Consider the following 13,362-nt stretch of genomic DNA (forward strand, 5'->3'; position numbering starts at 1 on the left):
CCCCTCACTTCCTCCCTCTCTCCTTCCTTTCTCCCCTTCCTCTGGTCTCTCTGTGTGTGTCTGTGTCAGTCTCTGCCTCTTACCCACCCCCCCCACACACACACATACACAATGTTGGCCTGAGACTGAAGACCCACATCTTTGTTCTTCTCCTCCTGACACAAATTTACAAATTCATGTTGTGTTCCTCCTCCTCTTCCTCCTCCTCTTTTTTGATTTATTTCTTACTTTTTATCTTTTTCCCTTCCTTTTTCGAAGTCTTACTGTATGTAGCCTAGCTTCTAGGCTCGAGCTGGCTGGGATTACATTCAGGAACTGAAGGGCCTGCTTCACGTCTTCTTCACGGAGGGAGATGTATGACCTGCTTTCCCACACTTGGGACAGCAGCAACTTGCTCCTGGTGTCTGCTATTTCTCTGTTACCTTTAACTCAAAATAATCCTATGTCAGCCAGGCATGGTGGCAGAAGGCAGAGGCAGGGGGTTCTCTGAGTTCTAGGCCAGCCTGGTCTACAGAGAGAGAGAGTTCCAGAACAGCCAGGGCTACATAAGGAGGCCCTGCTTAGAAAAAACAAAACAATAATAATCCTATGTCAAAGTAGCATATCTAGGGGTGCATTCTGGTCCTCTCAGGGCCCTGCCTCAGTCTCTCTCTTAGGCCCTTCATACACACAGACACCTCCGTGTCTACCTGAACGAAGTCTCTTGGCCCAACAGTGAGGGAAGTTTAGTGCCCACCACCCTGCTCTGAAGTCTTCACAGGGCTGCCTCGCTCACAGAGTCTTGCCTCCCAGCCACGCTACAGTTACTCCTGCAGGACTTACTCGCCTGAGGTCTGGGCTACAGTTACTCCTGCAGGACTTACTCGCCTGAGGTCTGGGCTACAGTTACTCCTGCAAGACTTACTCACCTGAGGTCTGGGCTACAGTTACTCCTGCAGGACTTACTCGCCTGAGGTTTGGGTTGGGGAGGGGTTCTTTGTTTGTTTTGCTTTACTTTTTTGTTTAGGTTTACTTATTTTAATTTTACATGTATGGTATTTCACTTACACATATGTCCCTGTACCTCATGTGTGCAGTGCCTAAGAGGGCAGAAGAGGGCATCAAATCCCCCAGAACTTAAGTTAGGAATGGTTGCAAGCCACCATGTGGTTGCTGCTGGGAATTGAACTCAGGACCTCTAGAAGAACAGTCAGTGCTCTTAACCACTGAGCCATCTCTCTAGCTCCAGAAGGAAGTTTTTTATTATTATTATTATTATTATTTTAAGATTTATTTATTTATTATATGTAAGTACACTGTAGCTGTCTTCAGACACTCCAGAAGAGGGAGTCAGATCTTGTTAAGGATGGTTGTGAGTCACCATGTGGTTGCTGGAATTTGAACTCTGCACCTTTGGAAGAGCAGTCGGGTCCTCTTACCCACTGAGCCATCTCACCAGCCCCAGAAGGAAGTTCTCAATCTAAGCTAAAGTGCTCTAAGACAGTAGCAGGTTGGACCCTTACTATCAGTGTTGGGCTGATGGCAGACTGATGGCAGGTGACTGCCCTTCCCTACCTGCAGGGCCCCTGTCCTGACTGTGGGCGGGAACTTAGCTCCAGGAGACGTGGGACACTCAGTGTCTGGGGAAGGGTAGAGCCTTTTCCTTTAGAGCTCCCATCTCTATCCTGATATCCTGCTCCAAGCTTGGTTGTCTCTCGTCTCTCTGCCCATTCCTACCACGCCATGTGAAGCACCCTGTGTGGGAGCCTTGTTAACTCCCCAAGACCCGTCACTAGAGTGCGTTTGCGATCTGTACCCTCTGCTTAGGATGGTCTCTGGGTTTTGCTTTCCTCATGGAATGAAATCTCTGTCCGATGAGGAGAATCACTCCAGCTAACTCGAACTCTCCCCTAGGAGGCCTGTGAGTGCACGAGCTGTCTGTCAGTGTGGCTGTTGCCCTTCTTTGCCTCCACAGGTTATTTCTATCTTGTTGGTCCAACTCTGAATATCTTTTATTGTAAATAATTTTTACAGATGTCAGGGGGAAAAATCCACAATGAAGACTAAGGAAGGAAAGAGATACTGTATTGGAAAATAAGTCGGAAGTCTTCATCAAAGGAGGGGCTGTTGCCATAGGGATGAGAGTGGACCCAACTGGCATCTGCCAGCATTACCGGGGTCAGCTGGATTTTGATTTGGGGATTTGGGTTTCCTTTTGTTTTGGAAGCTAGGTCTCAAGTGGGCCAGGCTGGCCTGGAACTCACTTTATTGACACGTGTTTTCTTTAAAGCTTTCTTTTGTAAGGTACAGACTTTTATTAAGACGATGGCACCCTAGATGAATGTTTGTATCATCCTCACCCAGGGGCCGTGCTAATCTGCTCCGTATCGTTCCAGGGTTAGCATGAGTGCTGCGGAAGAGAGCACCCAAGGATGGTTCTGAGCAGGTCCTCTTCCCTCCTCGGCCTGAGTGCTGGAATTAGGGTGCACCAGAGCTTCACACGGGCTGGGCATGCACTCTGCCAACTGAGCTTCACTCCCAGCTAGCGTCAGCTTCTATAGGATAGAGGTGGCCCCAGATGGGGTAGGCGGCAGGGTCACAGAACACTGTGTCCCTGAGATGGACTTCTTCAGGCAGTGGGGGTGGGCTTGTCCTGTTCAAAAATAGTTCCAGATTGGGGCTGGAGAGATGGCTCAGTGGTTAAGAGCACTGACTGCTCTTCCAGAGGTCCTGAGTTCAATTCCCAGCAACCACATGGTGGCTCACAACCATCTGTAATGGGATCTGATACCCTCTACTGGTGTGTCTGAAGAGAGCAACAGTGGATTCACATATATTCACATACATAAATAAAATAAATAAATCCTTTTTTTTTTTTTTTTTAAAGAATAGTTCCAGGTAAAGAATGAGATTGAAGGTTGGCAGTATGGAGCCTACTTTGCAGAGGCAGGACCAGCCTTGCTGGAGCTCTGTTCTGCCCAGCTGATCCATGTTTGTGAACTGAAAGGAGAGTGTTGCTAGAGTGTGGGGCTGGCCCATCCTTAAACTCCAGGAAAGGAAGGGTCCCTAGCCTACCATAGGGCTTCACCCTGCATCCTCGAGAGTCGTCCTCATGGCCTGGCTTCTGGCAATCAGCACTGTGGGTCCCTTCTCCTGACAACGGCCTCCCATTTCCACCATGGGAAATTGACAGGGGTTACCTCATGGTCCTCAGGAGACCCTGATGGCTTGATTGTTCAGGGCTGTGCTCCTGGAAGAAGCAGGGCAGGGCCTGATGTCCATTTGCTGGCTGGCCTCACTAGGCAACCACACATTTTGCACTGTGGCTGCTTTCTCTTCCTCCCTCCTCGGCCAGTCCCCGTGCCTCTCCACCCTGTCCTTCTGCTGGTTCGCCTCTCCATCCTGTCCTTCTGCTGGTTTGCCTCTCCACCCTGTCCTTCTGCTGGTTCGCCTCTCCATCCTGTCCTTCTGCTGGTTCGCCTCTCCATCCTGTCCTTCTGCTGGTTCGCCTCTCCACCCTGTCCTTCTGCTGCTTCCCTCTCAGCAGAGGATACCTTCCCGTTGAAGCCTGGTCTTGGCAAGAGGCAGACACAGGGTGGGGTGGGCTGTTGGAATGTTTGCAGTGTGAGGCAGGTACTCACACTTTCCGTGGCCAGTTTTTCTGACTGCCACCCATCCTTTCTGCTTAGGCTACATAGCCCATTGTACCCACTGCACTGCGAAGAATCCGAGACACTGACAACCCAGGCACTTGTCTGAGAGATTTGGTGTGCAGTGCCTGGGTTGTCGCTCACCCTGCCTGTACCCAGGACTCCTGGTAGCCTGCTCCTTTCCACTTGTCCTGCAGCTTCTCTGCATCCCAGGCCTCCCCTTGCCCTCTGTCCCAGCCTGGGAAAAAGGAAAAGCTGGGCTAGGAAGGGCTCGCAGAGCTTGTCCTTGGTCTACAACCTGAGCATCACAGGAGGGCCACAGGGTTAGTGACAAGGGAGAAGAGTGACCCCCCCCCAACCCAAGCCTGCTTTGTTGGCATTGCCTGGACAGAGGTCCTAACCAGAAGACCTTTGTCTGGCTATGGAGCAGGGAACTGTGAGGTGAATATAAATAAGAAACACTCCAGAAAGGGAGTGTGTGTGTGTGCGTGTGTGTGTGTGTGTGTGTGTGTGTGTGTGTGTGTNGTGTGTGTGTGTGTGTGTGTGTGTGTGTGTGTGTATGTGTGTGTATGTGTGTGTATGTGTGTGTATGTGTGTGTGTGTATGTGTTTGCGCGCGCGTGCACGCATATGGAGGTCAGAGGGCAAGCTGTAGGAGTTTTCCCCTTCCACCATGTGGGTCTTGGGATCAAACTCAGGTCTGGGTGGCATCTCTAATCTGCTGAGCCTTTGTGCCTCTGGACTTCAGATGACTTTATGGGGCCTCCCATTGAGAGGAGGTACCTTACCCACCTTATTGGCTCTGGGGACCCCTTTCTGCCCAAACTCTTTGCTGTAGAAATGCAAACCCCGCTGGCTGGCTCAGGGTGTGGTGTGCAGTACATTTGGGGCTTATTTGCCACTTCCTCCCCTAGAGGAAACAAAACTTGTGATAACAGTGTGGGCTTGGTTGACAGCTATTACTCAGAGACCGAAAGCCTTGTCCCCAGACTCCCAGTAATGGGTGTCTGTTCCCTCCATCTACCTGTTCCTCACGCCCCTGGGCTTCACAGGAGTTGGTGCAGTTCACAACCCAAGCCACCAAGCATGGCTGTCCCAGGCCACGCCTTCCTTCCTGGTCATTGTCTGGCTATTGTGACAGCCCCTGTGCTGACTTCCTGTCTCTAGTCTGCCCCCCTTCACTACAAACATCATTCACAAATGCGGGGACCCTGGGAGGAGGTTCCTGCCTGTGAGATGCGTTGGCTGTGTGGCACTGGGCAAACTGCTTGGCTTCTCTGTAGCTAGAATCCTTATTTGAAAACTCGTGATAAAATGCCCATCAGACTATAACTATGTTTATTGCTATTAGTCACTAGATTCTGAGCTTCAGGAGGTCAGGGCTATCTCTGGCTCATCTCTGTGCCTCAGTGAACGAATGACACACCAGGACTGGGTGAATATTTATCAAAAAGTTGAAGGGCCCGGAGCTGCCCCTTTGACAAGAAGCCATCTGTAGCTCCCCTGCCTCCTGACTGACACTTAGTGTCTCTGGCAACAGGGTCCTCCACCTGCAGACTGGTGCTCCTCCCTCTCTTAGGAGGTTCTCCTTCTGCCTCTGGTATGTTAGCTGGGTGCTGGCTCTGCCCCAGCAGACTTTGCCAGCCCTCTGGACCGAACAGAAGCAGCCCTCCCCTGCACCAGGATGCCCTATCTCATATGATGGGCTGGGTGGGCCTTAGGGCATCCTCTGCATTTTAGGGCACAGGGACACTTGGACCTTTGCGGTGGCCTCCTGTGATCCTTAGAGCTTGGGGCTGGGGCATTGGAATGAGTGACTGCTAAAACTCACGCCTGCTCTCTGGCCACTTTTACCATCAAGATCTCCTTCCCGAAGGAATGAAAGGCAGGTGCTCCCCGCCCCCGCCCCACCCCCATGCCAATCTGGACAGGATGAGTGGCTGCTGCCTCCCCAGGCCCTGCCCTGTATCTAAATCCCAACTGGGGTTGGGGTAGAGCACTCACTGCAAGTTCATGTGTAAGGTACGCATTGAAAACAATCAACCTTTGGGCTGGGTGTGGTAGTCCGGTAATCCCACTGCTAAGGCAGGAAGTGGATCAGTCCAGGCCAGACCAGGTTGGGAAACAGAAACTTATCTCAAAACAACAGCAGAAAGATAAAAAAAGCTACTAGTCTTTGGGTCAGGTGGAGAAGGAACACTAGAGATCGATATGTGTTGCCCTGGCTATTGAAAAGTGGGCAGTTCTTAGTTTAGGACTGGCTATAGGGAGCCACCAATCATGTCTGCCAATCCTGGGAGGAGGGACAGGGTTTCCCTACCTGCCTGCCCCGCCCAATAAGACCTTGAGCTAGCAATCTCTCCCAGCCTCAGCTTGTCTGTGAAATGGGCTCCATCTTGCTGAACCCTTGGGCCTGATGGAGTGGTTCTGGGAGGTTCAGTTAGAGCCCTTTCAGTGTTAGTCAGGGAGCGCTGGCTCCTGACAATGAGACATGGTGTAAGAAATGTAGGTGGCTGTAAATATTCATACTTTAGTTCCAGTTCCTGTAGGCCATCTCCACTTTTCTCCTATGACTATGACTAGTTTTCAGTGGTGGTTTTATTATCCCTGGGACTGTTTTCCACAGAAATCAAGTGGTGTGTGTGTGTGTGAGTGTGTGAGTGTGTGTGTGTGTGTGTGTGGTATGTGTGTGTGAATGAGTGTGTGTGAGTGTATGTGAATGAGTGTGTGTGAGTTGTGTGAGTGTGTATGTGTGTGAGAGTATGTGAGTGTGTATGTATGTGTGTGTGGTGTGTGAGTGAGTGTCCGTGAGTGTGTATGTGTGTGAGTGTGTATTATGTGTGTGTGTATGTGTGTGAGTGTGTGTGTGTGTGAATGAGTGAGTGTATGTGTGTGTGTGTGTGTGTGTGTGTGTGTTATCACGGCAGGCATTAACCAGTGGAACTATAGCAAACAGCACTATGTTGCAGCTCCCAGCTGGAGCACGCTTGCTCTCCCTTCCCTGCTACTTGCTGCTCACAAGCTCCTCTCTACCCCAGTCTTTAACAGCCTTACCACCAGGTTCTTGGTGTCTTCCCCCCTCCCCAGGCCCCCACTCCCATCCCAGGAGTACAGGTGGAGAAATAAAACTCCTCCCCAGCCTGGCTTGGTTCCTGACTCACACCATCCACTGATCATACCTCCAGTAGCCTCAGTTTCCCCATCGAGAAGCACAGAGCTGCAGAGCACTATGTGACACGGGGTACTTCCAAGCACCTGGAAATCATTATGAGCCAGGAGATAGACTGGTTTCCTCAGCACAGAGCCCCTCAGAGCTTGACAAACCAAGGACCCTCAAAAGGAACAGGGGGTGCTACAAGGTTTGCACTCAGACTTGACCAGGGAGGCCATTCTTCTCTCCTGGAACTCATTTTGGGACATTCATAGGCCTTGCCACTCCTCCTGTGGCTTGTATTCATGTGTGTGTCCTGGTAGCTGATTAGACCACCCAGTCTGCGCATGTACACATTCCTACATTCTGACCTCCAGGCGATTTATGCTTCTGCCCAGCCTGCTGGGCACTCTAGCAGGTCACGTATACTGGGTTCACCTGGGGAGCCTTAAAACCTCCAGAATTAATTGACCTGCAGTTTCACCAGTCACTGGGAGTTTGCCAAGCTGCCCTGGTGGTTTTAAAGTACAGCCAGCTATATGGATGGGTGCACACCAGACAGGGTTAGGCGTTCCATTTGAATTTGAAATCTTGAGGAGAACAGGACTGTCTCAAGGCCCCGGCGCCGGCTGGTTGCAAGGCCTAAACCAGGATAAGGCTCCTCCAGCTCTAGCTGGTGTCATCACTCACCCCACATCCTGGCCTGGAACGTTCTCCTTCTGAGCCTCAGCTTGTATGTGCGTCGTGTGGTGGTGGAGCCCATGTGCCACAGTGTATCTGTCAAGTCAGAGGACAGCTTTGTGGAGCAGGTTCCCTCCTTCCACCTTTATATGGGCACCAGGGATCAAACTGGGGTCTCCACGTTTATACGGCAAGCTATTTCTCCTATTGAGCTGTCTCGTTGGACCCGAAACCTTTGGACCCCAAACAAAGCCTTGGTTGAGCCTGGCCATGAATCCAGCTCTGTACCTGGCCCTCTCTGCTCAGGATTTCAACAACCCAGAATTGAAAAGCCCAAGCCATCAGGGCAGGGAAACAAACCCTCAAGGCTTGGTCCTGTTATAAAGCAAGCACCCTCGGGAGGGAGACTCCGGGCTTCCAGGCAGGGGTAGGATGAGTCCCAGCCTGGCCTCTTGTGGGCTCTGCTGCCTTGCCTTACCCTTGATCCCCAATGCGTCTCAGTTCCCTGGCTTATGGATGGACACAGTAGCCCATGGCCGTGTGCAGAGAAATAAAGGAGGTGCTGGACACTTGGCTGGCATCATGTGAAGTTGCTGGGGGTTCTTAGGTTGGCAATGGTGCAGGAGGCCTGAGGTTCTCGGCTGCCTGGAAAGCAAGTCCCAGCACTCTCCCTTCCCTGGCTTAGCTGTTCCCTTGCTAGATTCCCCAGCCTGGCTGCTATCCCATTGTCCCTTCATGTGTGTGACTGTGGCTAGGAGGAGCCCTGTGTCCTGTGCTGCCAGTGTAGGGGACCAGATAACTTTGCCAGCCACAGCTGGTGGCAGCCTTCCCACCGAGTGGGCCCACTCCTGACGGGGCAGCTGCAGTCAGGGTTGGTTTATTTTTATTCCTCCCTCTGGAGCCTATAATCAAAGGGCAGTATCATACTGCTGCTTGCCACGGGGAACAGAGATGATGGGGTGTTATTCACAGCCAGGCCCTGGGAACGGGTCAGTGGCTGGCTTACACTTTCATCTCTCTGAGAGAAACGGGGGTTGTAGACTCAACTCCTTCAAGGTTGCTCCCTTCAGCTCTGCTCTGGATCAGGGGTCTTCCCCTGGCCCTGTGACAGCTGTGGTAAGGGCAGCATTGAGAGCAGCATGCCATGGACCTCACACCTTGGCCAGAGTCAGCGGCTGAGTGCAGATTGCAGGCCAGTTCTGGGTAGACTTGAGAAGGAGATTCTTAGCAAGTTCTCTGGACCAACCACAGGTCTAGACACTGCTGGGAGCTGTGGACACTTTCCCACCCCAGCCCCAAGCTGACTTTCTCCTGTGCCAGTTCACCTCCCAGGGCTCCCAGCCTGACCAGTCGTCAGGGCTTTTAGTCTCAGAGCACTGACAGTCCTGGGGGAGCAGGCAGCAATGGTCCCAAAGTCACAGTTAGTCACCTGGTTCACAGTCCACATCTTTTTCTGCTGCCTCGTGTTCTGTGACTTCTATTTTCTCACCTGCGGGATGTGCTGTTAGGCAGGTTGTAAAGACAGTGCTTATGTTGGTATCCAGCACACAGAAAGTATCATCACAAAGGTTTGCTTTGTTAAGACAAAGGTTAGCAGCGGGAATGTAGCTCAGTTGGCAGAGAGGTCACTTAGCATTCATGAATCACCCCCACCCCTGAGTTTGATTCCCCAGCATGCTATAAACCAGGCCTGGTGGATTCAGAGGACCAGAGAGAGAGAGAGAGGTGGGAGGATCAGCAGTTCAAGGCTAACCTAAGCTATACTAGATACCTATTGTAAAACTTTAATTAAAAAAAAAAAAAACTTCTATTTTCTATATATGAGTGTTTTGCCTGCATGTGTACACACCACGTGTGTTCGCTGTGCTTGTGGAAGTCAGAGGAGGGCGTCAAGTTCCCCTGGGAGTGGAGTTACAACCCTTTGTGAGCTCTGGGGATCAAACGCAGGAGCCCTGCAAGAGCAGTGTTCTCAACCTGCTGACTCACCTCCCAACCCCCAAAATGATCATTTAAAAAAAATTATCTATTTATTTTCGTGTTCTGAGACAGGTTCTGCTCTCTCTGTAGCCCAGGCTAGCCTTGAATGGCCTCAGCCTCCTGAGTTACTAGGACACGACACCTGCCTGTTGAGCGCATTGTCCAGGTTGAAAGTGATGTTGAGGGAGGTGAAGAGATTTTCCCAAGGTTACCCAGCCACCGAATGGTAAGGTTGGCCAGCCGTGTGCCCTTCTCATAGGCAGCTCCTGTGTGAGGTGTGTGTGTATGTGTGTGTACATGCGTGCTATCACGGTCAGTCCTCTGCTGGCCAGCCACAATTCAGCTGGTGGTGGGTTACATACTGCTTGGCTTTGAAAGACATGCCACACTCCGCATCTGCTCTATCTCTGGCCACACACACACACTGGAGTTTCTGATAAATTCCCAATCCCATTAGCCAGTCAGGAGACGTCTGGAGAAAACAGGTGGCCCTAGAGAGGGAGCACCAACCCTCTGCTTCCTGAGGGTCTGAATGTCCCTCAGGGATGTGAGGCCCCAGGCGAAGCTGCCACCCTCAGTCTAGAAAGCTCAGCGTTTGTTATGCTAATGTGTGCCGGCTTGACTCAAAGAACCTCCCCAGTTTCTGGAAGAATGCACACTTGGAATCTTTTTGCCTTTGGTCTGGGCCCGTGAACCTCACCCACTGTCTGGCGCTGGGTGGGTGCCATCAGGACCCTGTTCTTGTTTTTGCCTCTGCTCCCAAGTGTTCCAGAAAAGCTGCTGTTCCTCGGGTCTCACTTTCTCCTTGCCTTAATTCTCGCCTCTGACTGGTTCTCATGCTGCGTTTGCTTAAGGGCCACCTTTGTGAGCCTGTCCCCGATGGCCCTCAGAAAGGGCTTTGTGTCCTGTCTCTTTGGTTGCCTGCGGAGTGTCCAGCGCTGCACCCACTTCCCACTCAGATCTCTGTCCCAGCTGCTGGGCAAGGGCAGCTCCTTGGGGAACTTTCTCTCTGCTTTCATCCCTGCTCTGATGGAGTGGGGCCAGAGGTCAGTGGCTGCCAGCTCGGGGGCCCATTCTAATGAAGGGAACTGAATGCCTGGGCCGCCCAAACTGGCCCTTTGCAAAACAGCCAAGGGAGAGCCTGTCCCCAAGGCGAGCGTGCCAGCTCTTGTTTGCCCTAGCCTGGTATTCTTAGACACGGACTGGGCCGTGGGGCCCTGAAAGAGGGGCCCAGGAAGGGGAAGGCGACAGAAAGCAGGTTTATTTAGGGTGAGCCGGTGCCTTTTGTGGCATGGTGCCTTCAGAAACTGGAAGAGCAGCAGGGCACCTGGGGTAGGAGTCGGGCTCAGATCTAACAGGATCCTGATGCCAAATGCTTGGGACTCTGGACTTGGGACCCTTCTGATCAGAGGGTCTCCCTCCCTCTCCACAGGAGCCCACATAGCTGCAAAGCTGCCCTCGGGCAGCCACCTGCTGACCCAATCCAGCTGACCTTCTGCTGGATTTAGAAGGACTGTGCACAGTGCAGGCACGCAGGCCAGCATCCTGACCCTGCATGTCCTCTGGTGGGCCAGTCTTTCAGAGTCTCAACTTTTTTAATCTGTGAAATGGGGAGAATGGTATATACTCAGCTACATCCAGATTAGGCGGGTCCTGAAGCTCTTTGTAGGCAAGGCACAGCATCAAGTATTAGTTATTGCATGTGCACACCCGGGCAAGGCCTCTTTCAAACTCTCGAAGGTCTAGGAGTTGAGGCTTGGAAAAGTTTCACTGCAAATGCAGCTAGCTGCACCATGCCTGGTGGACCAGGGAGGGTGGCGCAGGCTGACTCTGAGTCCAGAAACAGCCTCCCAGCCTCGGGCAGCCTTGCTGTGGTCCTCAGGCCCTGCGTGCTGGTGCAGCCGCTTCCACCTGTCCAATAGCCCCCTCCTGGCTTACTGGCTCACCCATGTTTCTTTCTCCTTGGAAGGGGCCTTGGGTTCTATTGCTCCCTTCCTCGGAGGCCCGCAGGTGCACACAAAGAGACACGCGTGCACACTGGCCATAAAAAGAGTTTAGAAGCTTGAAAGCAAGCAGGGAGAGTCCATGTAGGAGGCCCAGCAAACAGCATGAAAGGAGCAAGGGCCCAGCAGAGGGAAGTTGGTAGTAGCTGTTCCGATCTGCCACGAGGAAGGACCGACCTAGCAGGTGGCCTGGGCAGCGTGGGGACAGAGGCTATGCTGGCCACCATCATGTGTTGGGAGCCTGCCCCTAAATGCTCCTTGTGTGGTAAGTACTTTTATTCCCATTTCATAGATGGGAGTATGAGGCACTAAGTAGAAAGACCAAAGTCCCCAGACTCTGTCACTGGCCAGACAGAGAGCCCCTCATCTGGCATTCGTGTTGGCCACAAAGCCTACAGGCTGTGCCTGGGCTTGGGTTGCAGTCAGGTGGTTAGACGCTGAGCCTGAAGCAGGCAAGACTCCCTTGTCTGGGGCCGGGTGTCCAGACTTCAATGGTCAGGGCAGACCTTGGATGTCTGAAGAGTACTCAGGCCAGGCCTGGTGTTGAGGGAGTCCCAGGAGCAAGCATGGTGGTCACATTAGGTCTGGAAAAGCCAAGACATGGACATCATTATAAAGCTGCGTCTGGAAAGAAAACACAGCGCGGTCTCTCTAACCTACAGAACGTCACAACCGTTTTTTAAAGGAAGCTGGTAAGACAGCTTGGTGGTGAAGAGCAGTTGCTGCTCTTGTAGAGGAGGGCATCTTGGGAGGTGACAGGCTACACGAGTTAAGCCTAAGGGCTGAGAGGCTAAGAAGATGTGAAGGCAGAGCCTGCTCTGCTGAGAGGGAACTTGGCTGACGGACGGTTTCAGAATCTGCTGCACCTCAGAGCGGGGCCTGGCAGACCGGGAAAGGCTGCTGGGCAGAGAGCCATAGGGGCCCTTGGGTGTGTGCTAGGCCTCCAGGAGGCCGGATGAGGCTAATGCTCACACATGAAGAGCCCTTCTTGGCACTTTAGAGACTGCTGGGGTCTTTAATCCCTGATGGTAACAGCAGGTGACTGCGGACACGCGACCTGCTGCTGTGGGGCCATCGGCGAAGAGACTCACCTTGCGCTGGTCACCCTCAGCGAGCTCTGGGTGAATGCATGTCTAGTTAGCTAAGTGCAGTGGGAATGGGGCTGAGGGACACAGCAAGTTTGGGGGGAAATTCGGCATCAAGTCCGTTGACATATTTCCTCTGGATGCCTCTCAAGTACTGGGGCCATGTTATCAGGAAGTGGAAGGAGGTATTCAGATCCCTGGAGGCCCCAGCCCCTCATTCTCCCACCTTCAGAAGTGTGTGCTGTAGCAGGCCCTCCCCAGGGAGCACCCAGGCTTTCTCACCAAGGAATTGCAGCTACCCCTGGAGCCACCTGCCTTCCATTGCTGGCCAAGAGGGATACAAAACTTCTACCTCTGTGCTTCTTTTTTGGACCACTTGATGTGATCATCCCTACTCTGGAGCCCCGTGGGAGCCGGTGAAGTCCCTCAGCCTCCTGCCTTTCTTGTACTTTCAAAGGTCTTATACCAAGGACTCCCCGGTGGCTTCCTTCAAGCAGCAGGTCTGGAGCTCAGGAGAGAGGTTCAAGCTGGGTATCAACATGCAACGGAATTGAAAGCCAAAGGTCAGGCAAGGTGTGTGCAAATACAACCCCTTCTCCCCATCCCAAGGGAAGAAGGAACTCAGCTTTTGAAGCACAAGGTGAACCATATTTAGAACAGAGGTGGGCACAGGGGGAGGGCTGTATCTGCAGGGGCTCAGGCTGGGTCATTCTTCACCGATTCAGAGCTGGTGGTGACTTTATAGAGAATGCAGCTGCTGGGCTGGATGCCTCGGTGTATCCCTGTAACTTCAGCACTCTGGGAGCCTGCAGCAGGAGGGCCAGAATTTAAAAGCCC

General features: G+C 52.5%; 1 protein-coding gene and 1 non-coding gene across 3 annotated transcripts in view; one reads left to right on the forward strand and one right to left on the reverse strand.

The window, feature by feature from the left end:
• Rab11fip4 (RAB11 family interacting protein 4) overlaps positions 1-13,362 on the forward strand; it is a 107,309-nt gene that overhangs the window by 46,335 nt on the left and 47,612 nt on the right. The window lies entirely within an intron of this gene.
• On the reverse strand, positions 2,299-2,405 carry LOC115065492. Its single transcript, XR_003845267.1, has one exon. It is a non-coding gene; the product is annotated as a U6 spliceosomal RNA (small nuclear RNA).

This window comes from Mus pahari, chromosome 14 (assembly GCF_900095145.1).
Source record: "Mus pahari chromosome 14, PAHARI_EIJ_v1.1, whole genome shotgun sequence".
Taxonomy (NCBI): domain Eukaryota; kingdom Metazoa; phylum Chordata; class Mammalia; order Rodentia; family Muridae; genus Mus; species Mus pahari.